The sequence below is a fragment of the Chelonoidis abingdonii genome, chromosome 4, assembly GCF_003597395.2.
Source record: "Chelonoidis abingdonii isolate Lonesome George chromosome 4, CheloAbing_2.0, whole genome shotgun sequence".
Classification (NCBI taxonomy): domain Eukaryota; kingdom Metazoa; phylum Chordata; order Testudines; family Testudinidae; genus Chelonoidis; species Chelonoidis abingdonii.
In genome coordinates, this window is record NC_133772.1 from 33,450,838 (window position 1) to 33,470,058 (window position 19,221).

The following is a 19,221-nucleotide window of genomic DNA, read 5'->3' on the forward strand; positions in this document are numbered from 1 at the left end:
GAGTTCCTCTGGGCGGTGTCCACTGGCTCCCTTGACGCCTTTGAGGAGCAGTGGGCGTTGTCCGGGGTTCTCTGCTCGGTGTCCCCATCAGGTTCCCTTAGTTTAGTCCTACGACCTCACTCCTGATCCTGTTTTTTCATTAGTTGTCCCACGTACTTACTTGGTGTCCCAGACCTGTGGGTCCTCCCCTTAGGCTGGGGGGAGGTCCTTTAGAAGTGGGCGGGCTTCACCCGCCCACCCCCGCTGGATGCCAATAGGACCAGACTCCTGTAGCCCGCCCACCCCTGGGATGTCAATAGGACCAGACTCCTGTACCCCACTGGTTTGGATCTGTCACACAATGTTTAATTTTCCAAGGCTCTTCATTTTCTTAGCATATCTGGATTTAGGCTCTCCTTAGACTGTAAAAAGAAAACAAAGCAAAAGGAGCAATCATGTTACTGCACTTAGTTCAGTCCATGAAGCCTCATATTTGAAAAACATTTATGAAATAGATGTAACATCTTGATGTTAGTTAAGTATGTAATACGCTGTGTCAGTGGCTTACTCAAAACATTATTCAAATTGGCTTGGACATATGCACTGTCAAATGGAATGAACAGGGCTGAAGGTTAATGATAACTGGAAATGTGGTGCATAGGTGTGGTACAGGAGAAAAGGTTGTCAGGATTTCAATTAGCAGCTGTCAGTAAATGTTGATTTCAGCTGGCACATTGCTTTCCAAGTCTAGCTGTTTCAGGTTCTGGTTTGTTTGGAGAGCAAGAGAAATATATGTCCAGGTGGAAGGTGGAGAGAGTAGTTGGGCAACCTGAAAGGACAGAGAGAGAAAAGTGAAAGTTATTTTAATTGTACTGTAAAGTTATTGCTGTTACTAATAGAGCAGTCTCTGCTCCAGTTAATGGTGAAATATTAACCCCCTACTGCTATTGAGCAGTTTTTTTACTAGTTCCCTTTGCAAACTTTCAAGATGATTGAAATAAAATTTTAGATCCATTTTTCTTGTATGCTTTATGATTAAGTATCACATGCCAGATATTGGCTCTTAGTTTGTGGAGACTGGGCACTGATATATTACTGGTTAGAGACAGAAAATATTTATTTATTGAACCAGTGTGATTAGTGCAGCTTACCTAATTTTCTCTCCATTTTCTACTCAAGACAGCATCTGTTTCAGGGTATGCTTGTCTAGTACTTTACTCCTGCTGGTGTGTTAGTTGGACTTAATGCTATTTGTGCAGTTGTGCATGTCTGACCCAGAAGACTGATGTAAACTCTTACCACATAAGAAGTGAAAATGTAACATACTGAGTTCAAACATTTGACCTCTGTATGATGTCATACGCATTGTCAGTGAATCTGTTAACTTCTATTTTAAAAGTATCTGTGCAGCACTATTATTGAGACAGTTACTCCATTCATGATCGTTACACTATGGCAGAAGCACACTACAATTATTTCAGCAAAGTTCACGATGTCCTAAATGAACAGAATATACATTTATGGGTAGATCCACAAAGGGGACTTAGGCTCAGTATTGCAACACCTAATGCTTCTTAGGCCTGGTCTACACTAAAAAATTAGGTCAGTTTTACAACAACAGCCCCGAGTTCGGTGTCAAGGCTCCCCAGTACAATGCACAAGTGCTTAATTTGTGCCACAGCATGTCAGGGCTGAGACCCGGCACCTCTAGGCTTAGCAGTTCATAGCCCTGGCATCTCTGGGCTTGCCGTGTCAGTTATGCAAGTAAAAAAAATTGCCTGAGCCCCAGCACTTCTTTCATTGCAAATTAAGCACTGAATGCATGGAGAGTTAGGTGCCTAAAAATGGGGTCCATGTTAGTTACCAAGCTGAATGGGAAGCCAAATAAACTAGCCAATAGGAAATGCTGAGAAGGGTGTGGTCTAAGCCATGCCCTTGAAAGGCATTTAGGTGGCTAACTCTAGGTTAGGGAGTGGTGCCTCTCTTCACTCAGGATTCAGTCAGGAACCCTCTCCTAGAGTTAAGTGTCCAAGTCAGGCTGGATAATGGGAAAGCACAGTGGTTTAGGGCACCCACCTGGGATATGGGGGACCTGGGTTCAAACCCTACTCTGTCTGATTTGGAGTAGGAATTTGAACCTGTGTCTCCGACAGAGAGAACTGGCTATTCTGGGGTGGGGGGCTCTCAGTCTCTATTGCTGAAGCTGTTCCACTTTGTGTAAATAATTAGTCATGGGTGCAGGGCCTGGTACCCCCTCCAGGTGAGTGCCGAAGCCAACAGGCTCTGGTGATGTTCTCTGTCTCTCTCTAGCCTGATGAACTATTTAAGTATCTTATAAAAAGTGGGCCAGCTTCAGCAGGAGAGGCTGAGTGGGTATTGAATTTCTTTGTCAGAATATTGAAGTATTGGTCTGTTTAGCATCTCATGAAAGAGCTCTGGTTTGTTCTTTTTTGGTGAAAGTCTTTCCTTGCTTATCCTCAGCAGGCCCCCTGCTGGTGTGAACTGGCCAGTTAGGACCTGGTGGAGCTGATAAAATGTTTTTCCCTCACCTCTTTCAGCAGCCACTTCAACTTTGTTAGCGATGTTATCCATGCCCTTCCTCTTCTCCTGCTGCTTTATACTGCATTAACCTTCTCTTTTATATGGGTATATATATATTTTGCTGCTGGTGGGATTTTGAAGAGCTGTTGATTGCATTGGCCTGTTTCCTTTCTTTAACACATTCTCACATATCTTCACATATCCAGACTTCAGGTTTGCTTACCCGGAAACCAGTTACAGTTGTTGCAGTGTCTAGTGTCACACAGAAAAGCCCACAACATATCAGTATAGAATCATAAAATATCAGGGTTGGAAGGGACCTCAGGAGGTCATCTAGCCCAACCCCCTGCTCAAAGCAGGACCAATTCCCAACTAAATCATCCCAGCCAGGGCTTTGTCAAGGCTGACCTTAAAAACCTCTAAGGAAGGAGATTCCACTACTTCCCTAGGTAACCCATTCCAGTGCTTCACCACCCTTCTAGTGAAAAAGTTTTTCCTAATATCCAACCTAAACCTCCCCCACTGCAAATTGATACCATTACTCCTTGTTCTGTCATCTGGTGCCACTGAGATCAATCTAGATCCATCCTCTTTAGAACCCCCTTTCAGGTAGTTGAAAGCAGCTATCAAATCTCCCTTTGTTCTTCTCTTCTGCAGACTAAACAATCTCAGTTCCCTCAGCCTCTCCTCATAAATCATGTGCTCCAGCCTCCTCATAATTTTTGTTGGACTCTTTCCAATTTTTCCACATCCTTCTTGTAGTGTGGGGCCCAAAAGTGGATACAGTACTCCAGATGAGGCCTCACCAATGTCAAATAGAGGGGAATGATCACGTCCCTGGATCTGCTGGCAATGCCCCTACTTATACAGCCCAAAATGCTGCTAGCCTTCTTGGCAACAAGGGCACACTGTTGACTCATATCCAGCATCTTGTCCACTGTAAACCCTAGGTCCTTTTCTGCATTACTGCTGTCTAGCCATCTGCTAGTCTGTAGCAGTGGATGGGATTCTTCCGTCCTAAGTGCAGGACTCTGCACTTGTCCTAGTTGAACTTCATCAGGTTTCTTTTGGCCCAGTCCTCTAATGTGTCTAGGTCCCTCTATATCCTATCTATAGCCTCCAGCATATTTACCACTCCTCACAGTTTAGTGTCATCTACAAACTTGCTGAGGCTGCAGTCCACACCATCCTTCAGATCATTAATGAAGATATTGAACAAAACCGGCTCCAGGACCAACTCTTGGGCACTCCGTTTCATACCGGCTGCCAACTAGACATGGAGCCATTGATCACTACCCACTGAGCCCGACAATCTAGCCAGCTTTCTATCCACCTTATAGTCCATTCATCCAGCCCATACTTCTTTAACTTGCCAGCAAGAATACTGTGACAGACCGTATCAAAAGCTTTGCTAAAGTCAAGGAATAACCCGTCCACTGCTTTCCCTTCATCCACAGAGCCAGTTATCTCCTCACAGAAGGCAATTAGGTTAGTCAGGCATGACTTGCCCTTGGTGAATCCATGCTGACTGTTCCTGATCACTTGCCTCTCTTCTAAGTGCTTCAGAATTGATTCCTTGAGGACCTGCTCCATGATTTTTCCAGGGACTGAGGTGAGGCTGACTAGCTTGTAGTTTCTCAGATCCTCCTCCTCCTTCCCTTTTTTAAAGATGGGCACTACATTAGCCTTTTTTCAGTCATCCGGGACCTCCCCTGTTCTCAATGAGTTTTCAAAGATAATGGCCAACGGCTCTGCAATCATATCTGCCAAATCCTTTAGCACCCTCAGATGCAGCATCTCTGGCCCTATGGATTTGTGCTCATCCAGCTTTTCTAAATAGTCCCGAACCACTTCTTTCTCCACAGAGGGCTGGTCACCTCCTCCCCATACTGTGCTGCCCAGTGCAGTAGTCTGGGAGCTGACCTTGTTCGTAAAGACAGAGGCAAAAAAAGAATTGAGTACATTAGCTTTTTCCACATCCTCTGTCACTAGGTTGCCTCCCTCATTCAGTAAGGGGCCCAAACTTTCCTTAACTTTCTTCTTGTTGCTAACATACCTGTAGAAACCCTTCTTGTTACTCTTTATATCTCTTGCTAGCTGCAACTCCATGTGTGATTTGGCCTTCCTGATTTCACTCCTGCACGCCTGAGCAATAATTTTATACTCCTCCCTAGTCATTTGTCCAGTCTTCCACTTCTTGTAAGCTTCTTTTTTGTGTTTAAGATTAGCAAGGATTTCACTGTTAAGCCAAGCTGGTTGCCTGCCATATTTACTATTCTTTCTACACATTGGGACAGTTTTTTCCTGCAACCTCAATAAGGATTCTTTAAAATACAGCCAGCTATCCTGGACTCCTCTGCCCCTCATGTTATTCTCCCAGGGGATCCTGCCCATCAGTTCCCTACGGGAGTCAAAGTCTGCTTTTCTGAACTCCAGGGTCCGTATTCTGCTGCTCTCGTTTCTTCCCTGTGTCAGGATCCTGAACTCAAGCATCTCATTGTCACTGCCTCCCAAGTTCCCATCCACTTTTGCTTCCCCTACTAATTCTTCCCAGTTTGTGAGCAGCAGGTCAAGAAGAGCTCTGCTTCTAGTTGGTTCCTCAAGCACTTGGACCAGGAAATTGTCCCCTACACTTTTCAAAAACTTCCTGGATTGTCTGTGCACCACAGTATTGCTCTCTCAGGGTGATTAAAGTCTCCCATGAGAACCAGGGCCTGCGATCTAGAAACTTCTGCTAGTTGCTGGAAGAAAGCCTTGTCCACCTCATCCCCCTGATCTGGGGTCTGTAGCAGACTCCCACCATGACATCACCCTTGTTGCTCACACTTCTAAACTTGATCCCGAGACTCTCAGGTTTTTCTGCAGTTTCATACCGGAGCTCTGAGCAGTCATACTCCTCTCTTACATACAATGCAACTCCCCCACCTTTTCTGCCCTGCCTGTCCTTCCTGACAGTTTATATCTGTCCATGACAGTACTCCAAGTCTCTGTTATTCCAATCACATCATAATTCCTTGACTGTGCCAGAACTTCCAGTTCTCCCTGCTTGTTTTCCAGGCTTCTTGCATTTGTGTATAGGCACTTAAGATAACTCGCTGGTCATCCCACTTTCTCTGTCTGAGACAGGAGTCCTCCCCTCTCGCTCTCTCCTCCTCATACTTCCTCCCAGTATCCCATTTCCCCACTTACCTCAGGGCTTTGGTTTCCTTCCCCTGGTGAACCTACTTTAAAACCCTCCTCACTAGGTCAGCCAGCCTGCTTGCGAAGATGCTCTTCCCTCTCTTTGTTAGGTGGAGCCCGTCTCTGCCTAGCATTCCTCCTTCTCGGAACACCATTCTACAGTCAAAGAATCCAAAGCCTTCTCACCGACACCACCTGCGTAGCCATTCGTTGACTTCCACAATTCAGCGATCTCTACCCAGGCTCTTTCCCTGCACAGGGAGGATGGACGAGAATACCACTTGTGCCTCAAACTCCTTTATCCTTCTTCCCAGAGCCATGTAGCCTGCAGTGATCCGCTCAAGGTCATTCTTGGCAGTAACATTGGTGCCCATGTGGAGAAGCAGGAAAGGGTAGCGATCCGAGGACTTGATGAGTCTCGGCAGTCTCTCCTTCACATTGTGAATCCTAGCTCCTGGCAAGCAGCAGACTTCTCGGTTTTCCTGTTCGGAGCGGCAGATAGATGACTCAATTCCCCTGAGGAGAGAGTCCTCAACCTCCACCACCCGCCTCCTTTTCTTGGGAGCGGTGGTCATGGAACCCCCATCCCTAGGACAGTGCATCTCATACGTTCCAATCAGTGGAGTCTCCTTCTGCTCCCTTCCCTCAGATATATCATCTAGTCCACTCTCCGCATTAATATCTGTGGAGAGAACATGAAAACAGTTGCTCACCCATATCTCCATTGCTGGTATATGGACGCTCCTCTTTCTTCTTCTGAAGGTCACATGCTGCCAAATTTCTTCACCATCCCTCTGTGCAGCCTGCTCTGATTATTCAGATGTTGTGCCTGTAGAAGCATATCCTGACGTCTGTCCAGGAAATCTTCATTTTCTCTTATGCAACGCAGGGTTGATACTTGTTTCTCCAGACCTCGAACCTTCTCTTCCAATATGGAGACCAGCTTGCACTTTGTACTGACAAAGTCGCTTCTGTCCTGTGGAAGAAAGACAAACATGGCACAACCTGTGCAGGTTACAACAGCTGAACGCTTCCTTCTAAGAGCTTCCTCATTTGTTACAGCAACTACTCAGAGAAGCCTGCGAAATGAAAGCCTCAGTGGGCTCTCCCCAGGCAAACTTCCTCTGTTAGTATCCACTGTCCACTGTTTGACTTCTTTAGGCATGATCTACACTAAAAAATTACGTCAGTTTAACTACATTGGTCAGGGGTGTGAAAAATCCATACCCCTGCGTAGTGTAGTTAAACTGAATTAAATCCCTGAGTAGACAGTGCTAGGTTGAAAAGGAATTCTTCTGTCATCCTATCTACTGCCTTTCAGTTAGATGAATTACCTAGGCTGATGGGAGAATCCTTCCCGTTGGCCTAGGTAGTATGTAATCTGAAGTGCTGCAGTGGCGCAGCTGTGCTGCTGTAGCATTTTAAGTGTAGACAAGTCCTGAGTCACAATGCATTGAAGAGAGTTAGCAACTTTGTACTTGTTTTCTCCCTTTCAGCCCTTTATTGTAAAGTGTCCCCATTTCTCATTCTGAAGGGGGCAGAGGTTGGGAGAACATACTCTTTTCTGTTACCTCTTCCTCACCAACCTCCATTACCTTCCAACAAAAGTATTCCTGGGACAACACCTGATGTAGTATTCTCCCAGTATTTCACTTTATAAACTAACCAATGAGGATGGATGTTAGTAGGGGGCAGGTTCTTGCAGCTCCCCCAGTTATTCTGGGCACCAGCTACCACTGCCTAATTGAAGTCCTAACTCCACTTTAAGAAAGTTTCTATCCCTCACTCCCCTTCCTGCCCACCATCTGGAAAAGGGGCAGGGCTAGTTCTAACTAAAAGTGACTGCTTTTGAAGAGACAGGAAATGCAGCAGTCAGATGTAGAAGTGAAACTGTTCTCTGGTCATAGCAGAGTGCAGAAAACAGCTTTCGCGCCTCTTAGGATAAAGAAACAGTGTCAAAATTCAATGTAAAGAAGCTCTCTTTAGAGCCTCAAGGTGAGTCCACAATGCATTATTATGTTTATTATTTTAATAATAATTATTACAGTCAATCAAATTCTATGAAGAAAGCTAGACTCTGCAGTGCAGATAGAAAAAGCAGTATAAAGCTATGGCAAGCTCTGTGCTCTCTCCTGAAAATGGAGGGACTATGTTATCAGGGTCATATGTTTGTATAGTTTATATGTTTGTATTAAAACCAGAAGGGAGAGTAACATTTGCTGTTTGCTCTGGTTTCAAAATGTCTTGATCTCTGCATCTGCATTGCAAAAAGTGAAAATAAGTAACTGGGTCAGTTTGGCTCTGTAATAGCATTTAGGCCAAGAAGGGATGACTGAACTGGACCGTGCCAACCCTAGGAGTGAAAAAGAGGGGAACGCTTGCACCACAGTATATTCCATCTTCCTCTGCTTTCCCTTCATAAAACTCCATAAAAGCTCTTCCATGCAGTTCTGAGTCCAGGGACCTGGAGCAGGAGCAGTCTAAGTGGGGAGAGAAATAGCCTGACTGTGATATTCTCCAAACCTGTGTTGACTCTTTTTTTTTAATAGAAAATGCAGTTTCCACAAAACTAAATTTTTTGGCAGGAAAAGTTTGATCTTTCTATGTAGAAAACTGAATCAAAATATTTTGTTTTAGGTCAGTTGAGCATTAAACTTATCTGCCTGTGGTGCCACGTTGCCCCATGAGAACTGTAGTTCTGGTGCTTCACGCTCCCTTTCTCCCTGATGGGCTGTGTTCTTTGGCTATATTACATCTCCATAGGTGGCAGGTTATATGGGCTCCAGGTGCCCCAGCACCAGGAATATTCAGGGCTGGGGGCTGTGCTCCACCAATATCTGGAGCTGGATTTCTCCCCTGGCCCTGCCTGGAGCGGGCACTGGTCCCTCCCACCACCACTACTCCCCGCCCGGGAGCATCCCTCCTCCCACCCAGTAGCATAGTGAAGGGGATGCGGGGAAGCGGCTGCTACCCTCTGAGCACATTTCCAAAATCACATCTTTCCAGGCAGCGAGCAATGGGCTCTGGACTGGGAGTCCGGAGCCGGGTTTTGCGTGTGGTCGCCAGCTGGCTCTCCGCTCCCCACCACCCTGCTGCATCCCCAGCCCTGCTAGCTGGCTGGCTCCGGGGCTGCAGGCAGAGTCGGCTGGTTGCCGGGCTCCCCAGGGATGAGGAGAAGGAGGCGCCCGTCCTTAGCTACCCGGCTCACTGAGCCGGGGTGGGATCTGCCAGGAGGGGAATGGGCGGCAGTGCAGCCGGTGGAGAAGGAAGGAAAAGGGGAGGGAGGGATGTTTTTTTCTCGTGGTCTCTCTTCGGCAGAGGGAGCAGCAGGACCAGGAGGCAAAGGAGCAGTTTTGGGTTATTGCCGCCTCTGCTGTACTTACCCCTCCTCAGTGTTGCGCCCAGGGCTGTGAAACTGTGCTTAGTGCAGCTTGTGAAGGAAGGGGAGTAAAGGAGCTTTAAGTTGCCAGTTATGTTTCCTCAGTCTCACTGCTGACTAGCTGCAGACCCAGTGCTCAGAATTCAGCAGTGTTGTCAGGGATTGTACAGTGCTCTAGAGGAGTTTTCAGTTGCCTGCTAAATGCTTCAGCAATGCCACCTTTTCACTTAGCTATCTCCTGAATAGTGGTGACTGGGAGCAGGGGAGAGGGAGTATAGCAGATGTCAATTTGAGGTGAATAGTCTCTTGGCCAGATTCTGCTGGGTTTATGGTGCTTTGTCCCATGGGCTGGAGCAAAGTGGCTGGTGGATAACCAGGAATCTGGTTAATAATTGTTCTCTAAATTCAGCTTTCTTCTTTCTCTCTCTGTGAATGATCACTAATTCAAAATAGTAGTGTGCAAGCTGACGGGATAATGGTAATAGCATAATCTCTTGTTATAGCACTGTAAACCCTACTACCTGATCAGTAATTGCATATGTCAGGTGGCACCTTTTTTTATGTGTTTGCTCCCCCTGATGTTAGAACCTTGCTACACCACTGGGGAGGGGAGCTTCCTAGACCTGAGCAGCTGGGGCTTGGGTGAATTTTGTGACACCCTTCCCCCCGCCCCAGACACCACCCTGCTGTCCCCACTCCTGCACCACACTGGGCAAGAGGCAGCCCCATCCCCAGTGAGGCTATCGTGAAGGGCAGCAGCAGGGGGCCACACGTGATGGCACCCCCCCCCCCGTACCCACCATAGGGGAGGTGAGTGGGCTTTCTGGACCTGAGAGGGGCCCTAGGAGCATGTGCAGTGACCAGGGGGGAGGGAGAGGAGGGGTACCTCCCCTGGAGCTTGCTGCTGCCAATGGCGGAGTGGAGGGAAGTCCTCTCTGGCCCTAGCCCTGAGGCAGCCTGTCTGCACCCCAAGTTCCTTATCCCCAGCCCTGTGCCACTCCACAGCCTGTGCTCCCAGCACCCCAACCCTGAGCCCCAGCCCTGAGCACCCTTCTGCAGTGTGAACCCCTCATCCCCAGCCCCACCCCAGAGTCCTCATCTGAGGGGAAAAACACATAACTTAAATTTGGTGGTCAGTTTAAAATATCATAGAAAATCAGGGTTGGAAGGGGTCTCAGGAGGTCATCTAGTCCAACCCCGTGCTCAAAGCAGGACCAATTCCCAACTAAATCATCCCAGCCAGGGCTTTGTCAAGCTGGGCCTTAAAAACCTCTGAGGAAGGAGATTCCACCCCTCCCTAGGTAACCCATTCCAGTGCTTCACCACCCTCCTAGTGAAAAAGTTTTTCCTAATATCCAACCTTAACCTACCCCACTGCAACTTTGAGACCATTGTTTCTTGTTCTGTCTTCTGCTGCCACTGAGAACAGTCTAGATCCATCCTCTCTGGAACCCCTTTTCAGGTAGTTGAAGGCTGATATCAAATCCACCCTCATTCTTCTCTTCTGCAGACTAAACAATCCCATTTCCCTCAGCCTCTCCTCATAAGTCATGTGCTCCAGCCCCCTAATCATTTTTGATGCCCTCCGCTGGACTCTTTCCAATTTTTCCACATCCTTCTTCTAATGTGGGGCCCAAAACTGGACACAGTACTCTAGATGAGGCCTCACCAATGTTGAATAGAGGGGAATGATCATGTCCATCGATCTGCTGGCATTGCCTGCTTATACAGCCCAAAATGCTGTTAGCCTTCTTGGCAACAAGGGCACACTGTTGACTCATATCCAGCTTCTCATTCACTGTAACCTCTAAGTCCTTTTCTGCAGAACTGCTTCCTAGACATTCGATCCCTAGTCTGTAACAGTGAACGGGATTCTTCCGTCCTAAGTGCAGGACTCTTCACTTGTCCTTGTTGAACTTCATCACGTTTCTTTTGGCCCAATCCTCTAATTTTTCTAGGTCCCTCTGTATCCTATCCCTACCCTCCAGTGTGTCTACCACTCATCCCAGCTTGTCATGTGCAAACTTGCTGAGAGTGCAGTCCATGCCATCCTCCAGATCATTAATGAAGATATTGAACAAAACCAGCCCCAGGACCGACCCTTGGGGCACTCAGCTTGAAATCGGCTGCCAACTAGACATGGAGCTGTTGATCACTGCCTGTTGAGCCTGAATGATCTAGCCAGCTTTCTATCCACTTACAGTCCATTCATCCAGCCCATACTTCTTTAACTTGCCTTCAAGAATACTGTGGAGACCGTATCAAAAGCTTTCCTAAAGTCAAGGAATAACCCATCCACTGCTTTCCCTATCCACAGAGCCAGTTATTCTCTTCATAGAAGGCAATTAGGTTAGTCAGTGCATGACTTCCCCTTGGTGAATCCATGCTGACCATTTCCTGATCACTTTCTCTCCTCTAAGTGCTTCAGAATTGATTCCTTGAGGACCTGCTCCATGGTTTTTCCAGGGACTGAGGTGAGGCTGACTGGCCTGTAGTTCTCTGGATCCTCTTCCTTCTTTTTTTTAAAGATGGGCACTACATTAGCTTTTTTCCAGTCATCTGGGACCTCCCCCATTCACCCATGAGTTTTCAAAGATAAGGCCAATGGCTCTGCAATCACATCCACCTCAACTCCTTTAGCATCCTCGGATGCAGCACATCCAGCGCCCATAGACTTGTGCTTCGTCAGTTTTTCTAAATTGTGCCTGAAACCATTTCTTTTCTCCACAGAGGGCTGGTCACCTTCTCCCATACTGTGCTGCCAGTGCAGTAGTCTGTGGAGCTGACCTTGTTTGTGAAGCATAGAGGCAAAAAAAAGAATTGAGTACCTTAGCCTTTTTCCACATCCTCTGTACTAGGTTGCTCCCTCCTATTCAGTAAGGGCCCACACTTTCCTTGACTTTCTTCTTGTGCTAACATACCTGAAGAAACCCTTCTTGTTACTCTTTATATCTCTTGCTAGCTGCAACTCCAAGTGTGATTTGGCCTTCCTGATTTCACTCCTGCATGCCTGAGCAATATTTTTATACTCCTCCCTGGTCATTTGTCTAATCTTCCACTTCTTGTAAGCTTCTTTTTTGTGTTTAGAAATCAGCAAGGATTTCACTGTTAAGTCCAAGCTGGTACCTGCCATATTTACTATTCTTCTACACATCGGGATGTTTTTTTTCTGCAACCTCAATAAGGATTCTTTAAATACAGCCAGCTCTCCTGGACTCCTTTCCCCCTCTGTTATTCTCCCAGGGGATCCTGCCATCAGTTCCTTACGAGAGTCAGTCTGCTTTTCTAACCCCAAGGTCCGTATTCTGCTGCTCTCCTTTCTTCCCTGTGTCAGGATCCTGAACTCAGCCATCTCATGGTCACTGCTTCCTAGGTTTCCATCACTTTTGCTTCTCTACTAACTAGTATCATTGTGTTAGCACAATACTTGATTATTTTACACCCTTTAAAGTATATAACTAGTTACATACAGGTGTTTATGAAGTGGAATATTCTTAATGTTTCTCTGAATACTGTGTGGGTGCCTTCAGTTTCCCCTATGCATTTCTTAAATCTAGATGGTGGGATAGAGGGTGTGATTGTTGTAGAGCCTAGAGGGCCAGTGTGATTGCTGTCTGCACAAAAAATGGCCGAAACCCTGTCTGTGGGCAAACTGGTGCCTGGGCCGCCTCTCCTGCAAGGTGCCAACTGAAGGTATTTGGAGAAGAAAGGGTTCATGTGGGCTCCTAATGCCTGGAAAGAGACAAAGGCCAGAGGAGGGAGTGTTAGTGCCTGTGCAGACTTCCGGGAAGCACAGGGTGTGGAAGGGATGCTGAGATGCTCTGGAAACCACTCCTTCAAGCCAAGTCAGGACTCTTAGGGATCCCTTCTCTCTCTGAGCCACACTGTCTCCAGGGCAATGAAGCTTACATCTTCCTGGGTCTGAACTCAGAGCATCAGCATCCATGCCACAACCGTGCGGCTTTCCACAGTGAGTACTACCAGCCAGGCTGGGCAGCCAGCAGGTCCCTGCACCCCAACTCTGTCGTCAGACTGACTCTCAAGCCAGCGCGGTAAAACAGAAGGTTTATTAGACGACAGGATCACAGTCTAGAACAGAGCATTGTAGGTACATGAAAACAGGACCCCTCAGTCAGTCCATCTTAGAGAGGGGTGGGGAGCCGCAGACCCAATTCTGGGCCTCCCATCTTTCTCCAGCTCAGCTCCAACTACACTCCTCCTCTGCTTTTGTGTCTCTTCCAGACAGAAGCTACCTGATCTCTTTGGTCCCAACACCTTCAGTTGGCACCTTGACAGGGGAAGCTGAGGCACTCACACAGTGTTCAGAGAAAACATTAAGAACATTCTCACAAAATATAATACTGTATATAGAAGCAGGCAAGTGCTGCTTCTGACTTTCCAGTTTTAATTGACGCTTGTAATCTTGTGGCGCTGACACCTTGTAGATTCATTTTATCCCAGCAACAAATTCTTGATTTGTAGGACCATTAATAATCAACAATGGATTTTTCTGATAGTGATATTGTGCAATAAAGAGAAACTTAAATGCTTACGGCTTCCAGTCCATGTTTACACTATTTAATAAAATATATATATCGGCTTACAGGGCGGGAGTGGAGGGGAGGCATCACCATTTTGGGCACCACCAAAATTATACAAACCTGCCGCCTATGTACATCTCCCATGATGCATGGCGGTCTCCCCTCTGACCAACATCTATGGTCATCATGGGAGTCATGTGACTAGTGTGCATCATGGAAGATGCAGACTGACCAGGGAACCCAGCCCACAGGAGAGGGGGAGTATATGTGGCACCATGGTACCACAGGGAGATGCAATTTAACCTCAAACTGACTTAAAACAAAATGTTTTTGTTTGGTTCAGCCAAACAAAATGAAATATTTCCCTTTGGAATTGTCAGTGTTTTGCATTGATTGAAAATGTTAAAAAAGTTTTGACAGGTCAGTTGAATTTTTTCAGACCCTTTCATTGCATAAAAATGTTTGGTATTTCAACTTCTCATCCCAATTTTGGATGGGAGGAGAAAAAGTCAGAATATCTGAATTTCCCATAGAATGGAAATTCCAGGTTTTGGCCAACTCTATTTTATGACCCTTAGATCTAGGGGTTGATTCAGCCCCCAGTACAATTTTACACCAGGCTCTGGATGGCTCTAACTTGCATCTGGTTGCCAGTAGCTCCAAAGGGCTGTTCCAATAGCCAAGGATTGCCTGAGCCTAGCATCATTCCAGCCACACTGACTTTTGCCTGGCCACATCTCTCACTGTAGGACAGGGGTGATTTAACACAGCTCCCTCCCGGAGACATGCCAGGTCCAGGGGCGTCCAGCTACAATGACTTTTTCCCATTTTTGCATCACTGGAGCTGTGCAGAGGTGCAGCAGTGGAGCTGAGGAATGGGCCCTGCATATTTAGCTCTCTTATTTTATGTTTATCAACCTTTTAGGAACTATTTCAAATTGAGGTCTCTCTTTCTGATGTTGAGGCTTCCAGAAATGAACACATGGGTATGATTCTCTATGGCCTTGCAGTCACTTAAATCTCTATGAAGTGGGTGCAAATGGGTCTAAAATGTGACCAAATTGGGTGGGTGGGAGTTTTACACCCATTTTACACAGGGATAAGTAACCACACAAGGTGCAAGGAAGGAAGGAGAGAATCAAATCCAATGTTCCTGGACAGCGGTTCCTAAATTCCACTAGGGGCAGTGAAGCCTGTGTTCCAGTCAGGGGGATCCATTACCCTTTCATGTCCTCAGAGAGGATAACAAGCAGCTAGAGAAACGTTTCTAAATTCATTTCAACTGCACACCCCACTGAAAGAATCCAAAGACCATACAGCTTGGCCATAATTACAGGAGCTAAACTGTTACCAAACTTGTTCTAATTGAGTTAAACCATGTTAACAGTACAAGTGTTTCTATACCACTTGAGTTGTGTTTGTAAAGAACTTTGAATATGTAACTGATCATCACAATCACCTGGGTAGATAGGTCTCAGCCCCACCTAACAAAGTGAACCATGTGTTACAGGTGTGTTCATATCACTGTTTACTGGGTGTACACATGGCTAATAGCTAAAACAAGGGAAGGATGAAGTGCTCCATCTGAGGCGGAAGGGCATGGGCAGGGTCAGCGTGGCACTAGCAGTGGGGGGCACTAGGACCCTGCAGTGGCAGTTGATGCTGGGAGATGGCAGAGTGGAGCATAGCGAGGAGCTGCGGGGGGCAGCTACCTGGGGTGCAGGCAGGGACACTCAGGGGAGGTGTGGGGGGGTGGCAGGCAGAGCCGGGGGAGAGACTGGGCCCTGAATATTGCTGGAGCATGGGCACCGTGGGCCCATATAACTCACCACCTCTGTCTAGTCCAGTCCTCTGCATTCAAGGCAGAACTAAGTATTATCTTGAAGTAAGACTGTCCCTTGCATAAGGACAGTTACCTGTGAGTGGAAAACTCACCCACAAGTCTTGGCACATGGGGAGAGCAGCCTCTGCAGAGCAGCTGTTCCCCCTCCTAAGTAGGTGCATGGGGAATGGAGGGAGCTGTACCACCTTCCCCTTAATGCAGCTGGGAAGTAATTTCTTATTTGTACAGACCAGTAAGGGATTGCTTGCCCCCTGGTGCAAGGGGAGAGCCAGAGAGAGAACTGTGACTAAACCACCCTTGCTGCAGTTTAAGCCCATTGCTTCTTGTCTTAGCCTCAGAGGTTAAAAAGAACAATTCTTCTCCCTCTTCCTTGTAACAACCTTTTATGTACTTGAAAACTATCATGTCCCCTCTTTAGTCTTCTCTTCACCAGATTAAACAAACTCAATTTTTTTCAGTCTTTCCTTATGGGTCATGTTTTCTAGACCTTTAATCATTTTCGTTGCTATTCTTTGGACTTTCTCCAATTTGTCCACATCTTTCCAGAACTGGACACAATACTCCAGCTGAAGCCTAATCAGTGTGGAGTAGAACGGAATAATTACTTCTTGTATTTTGCTTACAATACTGCCGCTAACACATCCTAGAATGATATTCGCTTTTTTCACAACAGTATTACACTGTTGACTCATATTAAGCTTCTGGTTCACTATGATCCCCAGATCCCCTTCTGCAGTACTCCTTCCTAGGAAGTTATTTCCCATTTTCTATGTGTGCAACAGATTGTTCCTTCTTAAATGAAGTACTTTGCATTTGCCCTTATTGCATTTCATCCTATTTACTTCAGAGCATTTCTCAAGTCTGTCCAGATCATTTTGAATTTTAATCCTATCCTCCAAAGCACTTGCAACTCTTCCCAGCATGTATTATCCGCAAACTTTAGCTGTGTACTCTCTATGCCATTATGTAAATCATTGATTAAGATATTGAACAGAACTGGGACCAGAACTGACCCCTGTGGGATCCCACCCCTTATGCCTTGCCAGCATGACTGTGAACCATTGATAACTACTCTGGGAATGGTTTTCCAACCAGTTTTGCACCCACCTTATAGTAGCTCCAGCGAGGTTGCATTTGCCTAGTTTGTTTATGAGAAGGTCACGTGAGACAGTATCCAAAGCCGTACTAAAGTCCTGTTTGAAGTAGAGCATATCTTCAAAAACCAAACAAAAACAGTCTTGATTTAAATATTGCCAGTGATGGAGAATCCACCCCAACACTTGGTAAGTCGTTCCAATGGTTAATTGCCCTCAATGTTAAAATTGTACACCTTATTTCCAGTGTGAATTTGCCTAGCTTCAACTTCCAGACACTGGAGCTCATTATACCATTTTCTGCCAGATTGAAGAGCCCATTATCAAATATTTGTTCCCCACATAGATACTTGTGATCATGTCACCACTTAACCTTCTATTAGTTAATCTAAATAGATTGAGCTTCTTGAGTCTATCTCTATAAGGCAGGTTTTCTAATCCTTTACTCTTGTGGCTCTTCTCTGATCCTGCTCCAATTTATCTATATATTTCTTGAATTGTGGACACCAGAATTGGACACAGAATTCCAGTAGTGGTTGCATGAGTGCCAAAATATAGAGATAATATAACCTCGATACTCCTTCTGTTTAAGATTCCCCTGTTTATGCATCCAAGGATCACATTTGCCCTTTTGGTTACGGCATTGTTCTGGGAGCTCATATTCAGCTGATTATCCATGAACTCCAAATCCTTGTCAGTGTCACTGCTTCCCAGGATAGAGTTTCCCATTGTGTAAGTATGGCCTACATTCTTTCTTCTTAGACATAAACATTTACAGTTAGCTGTATTAAATGCATGTTTTTCACTTGCGCATTGTTTAATAAGTGATCCAGATTGTTCTGAATCAGTGACCTGTTCCCATATTTACCATGCCCCCAATTTTTGTCATCTGCAAACATTATCAGTGATGAGTGTATGTTTTCTTCGAGATCATTGCTAGATATTTTAAATAGCATAGGGCCAAGAACTGAACCCTGCAGGACCTCACTAGAAATACAACTGCTTGATGATGAGTCCCTATTAACAATTACATTTTGAGACCTATCAGACAGTGTTTAATACATTTAATGTGTGCCACGTTAATTTTGTATCATTCTTAAAAATGTCATATGGTAGCCTTACAGAAGTCTAAGGTATATCACATCAACACAATTACCCAAATTAATTATCTCATCAAAAAAAGATATCGAGTTAGTTTGACTGGATCTATTTTCCATAAACTCATGTTGACTGGCCTTAATTATATTATCCTTCTTTAATTCTTTATTAATCAAGTCCCTTATCAGCCACTTCATTATTTGCCTGGGATCGATGTCAGGCTGACTAGCCTATAATTACCTTGGTCATCCCATTAAATCTGGATAAGTAACAGAAGTTTGGACCCATAAAGTGAAAATACTTGTTGGGTCTCCCCAAGCGACATGAGTCTCTAGCTGTTAGGCAGTTCTGAAAATCCCAGAACATCCTACCTCCCAAGCTTATTTCTGCTCATAAAGTGCTGTCCTGTATCGCAGCCTCCAGTTTGCAAGTGCTCATTGAAGAAGGAAATAGGGTTTGAAGATTTTTAACATTTTTAGTGGCTCAAGAACGAGTACACCAATAAAGGCACGTTTGCTACTTTAAAATAAAAGAATAAAATAAAGATGATATGGGAGAGACAGGACTCCACAATCATAATGGAACAAAACATGCAGTCGTGGATATAAAACAGAATATGACGAGCAGGTAGCAGAAACAAAAAGGGAAGCTGAATTTACATCTTCAGTAGAAGATAATACCGTACATAAACAAAAGTAGTCTAACACTTGTGAGGTTTTTTTTGGTGTGGGGGGTTGAGGGATTGTTTTATTCAAATTCTAAAGAATTGGAGCCAAGTTGTTGAGAAATCACTAGACCCCATTTTTCTGTTAATAACTGTTTCTATATAATGCATCTCTAATATCTGTATCTAGAGCTTGTTCTTTTACTAACATGCAGCTAGGGAGAACTTTGTTGCAAATGGGAAATGAGGTAGAAGCATGAAATTTTCTAGGATGATGTCCTGGGAAATGAGGCACAAGCATGAAATTTTCTAGGATGATGTCCTGGCTCCATTAAGGTCAATGAAAGTTTTGCCCTTTAGTTCTATCATAGAATATCTGGGTTTGGAAGGGACCTCAGGAGGTCATTGAGGCTAACCCCCTGCTCAAAGCAGGACCAATCCCCAGACAGATTTTTGCCCCATATGCTTAAGTGGGCCCTTTAAGAATTGAACTCACAACCTTGGGTTTAAACAAGCCAGTCCTCAAACCACTGAGCTATTATGGGGCCATCTGTTCAGCCTTAGTGCGTACTCTCTTTTCATAGGGTGATCTAGTGATAGCACTGAAAGGTCCAATGGCAGTCTGGATTTCAGTCAGTTTCAAAGAACATATCCAGGGTAGATGTCCAAAAATTGGCCACATTCAAACATTCCCATTAGATGTGGTGAATGATACCTTCTCTGCGCTGTCTTCAGAGAGCTTTAAAACTGTTTGTTTTAATTCTTTTAGGAGGTAGTGAGGTATCATTGGAATAGCACCTTATCATAAGTTATGTTAAAGGAAACTCATACAGAGGCAGGAACGGCTCCCTTCCAGACTGGAACAACTGCTCCAAAGAAATATCTCTAAAGTTTTTCCTATT

The 19,221-nt window shown here is 45.4% G+C and overlaps 1 protein-coding gene across 1 annotated transcript in view; it reads left to right on the top strand.

Annotated features, from left to right (window-relative positions):
- The first annotated feature begins 7,605 nt into the window (after positions 1 to 7,605).
- The window catches only part of LOC116836364 (NACHT, LRR and PYD domains-containing protein 3-like), a 76,875-nt gene continuing 65,259 nt past the window's right edge, over positions 7,606 to 19,221 (top strand). The window contains exon 1 of the mRNA XM_075065029.1: positions 7,606 to 7,695. The gene's annotated coding sequence lies outside the window, so the exon portion shown is untranslated. The remainder of the gene's footprint in view (positions 7,696 to 19,221) is intronic.